Genomic DNA, 1,339 nt, shown 5'->3' with positions numbered 1-1,339 from the left:
AATATTTGAGGTCAAATTGCTATCAAGCTGCCCGCTGGGAAACACCTCGTGTAGAGGACCGGCCATGTCTCTTTTCAAACGTAATACGAGTAGGCCTATTTAAGCGTCTTCCTATGGAAGTATTATTGTATGTACCATATCTCAATAGACAACTAATATTGTTTCTTCATTTTAACTGGACCGCAATATATGTGGTCATGTCTGACAACTTGATAAATGTTTTCTGAAATCACGATACATAAATAAATATTAAGGCATTTTGAAGATCGCAGATTTCTTTGTAAACTAATCAAACTTAGATTGTTTTAGCCTTCGTTAAACTGTAACGAAAGCTATGCATATTTATTGAACCATATACACAGATTTTAAACTACGCGATCTAAAATAATTTGTGGTCTTGTGCCTCCCGCTTGGTGGACAACATTAGTATTGCATCCTTCATCTCTCAATGGCAATCTCAACATATTTCTTATCCTGTGGTTCCCTCTAGTGGACAACGTTAGTACATTGTAGTATGTTTTAGTCTTTTTTTTTGTTTTTGAGTTGGCAAAAACCACTCGACTGATTCACATGAAATTTTGCATGTATCATCTATAGACACTAATGACAAAAAATAATTGTAATTAGTCAAACCATTTAGATATACGCCAATACATTTTGCAGCCACTGCACCATGCACTTATTAAACAAATGAAGTGTACATCGGATGGACACGTCGCACCCTATCCCAGAATTAATTGCAAGACGACGACGGAATTTATATTCAAAGAAAATGGCGTGTGAGAGTTCTGTGGCGGCCGAGGAATTCACAGTTAAATGCAAGTATTGTGTTTTAATTTACTCAAATACCTAGCAAAATCATAGACTGTAAAAAAAAAGATGGACCATGCATCTCCACTTCCTTCCACTATAGAAAAGTGAAGCCAAAAAGTGAAATTAGTCTCATATTTACTTACAAATGCATGCAAAATTATCCATGAACTTGATAATTGTTGCAACTGTATCTCACTATCCACAACCAAATGCCTGTCAACTTGTGTCAGTCAAATTCAGAGTTAGATGAACATGCAGCCATTTTTTACAAATAGAAACATGGAAGGAAGATGTGCATTTGTGGATCAAGTGGCACGCGTGCATTCACGCAGCTGAGCCTACAACCCCTGGCAAAGATTATGGAATCACCACACTTAGATGTTCACCCAACGTTTTGACTATAACAAATAAACAAATCACAGATATGACACAAAACTATTTTTGCTTGAACACTGTTTATGTGAAACATACCTCAAACAAATTAAATGGTAACACTTTACAATAAGGTTCATTAGTTAACATTAGT

The sequence above is a fragment of the Sinocyclocheilus grahami genome, unplaced genomic scaffold, assembly GCF_001515645.1.
Source record: "Sinocyclocheilus grahami isolate Dianchi unplaced genomic scaffold, SAMN03320097.WGS_v1.1 scaffold9059.1, whole genome shotgun sequence".
Lineage (NCBI taxonomy): Eukaryota > Metazoa > Chordata > Actinopteri > Cypriniformes > Cyprinidae > Sinocyclocheilus > Sinocyclocheilus grahami.
The sequence above is the reverse complement of the archived record's forward strand: the minus strand, read 5'-3'. Positions refer to the sequence as shown.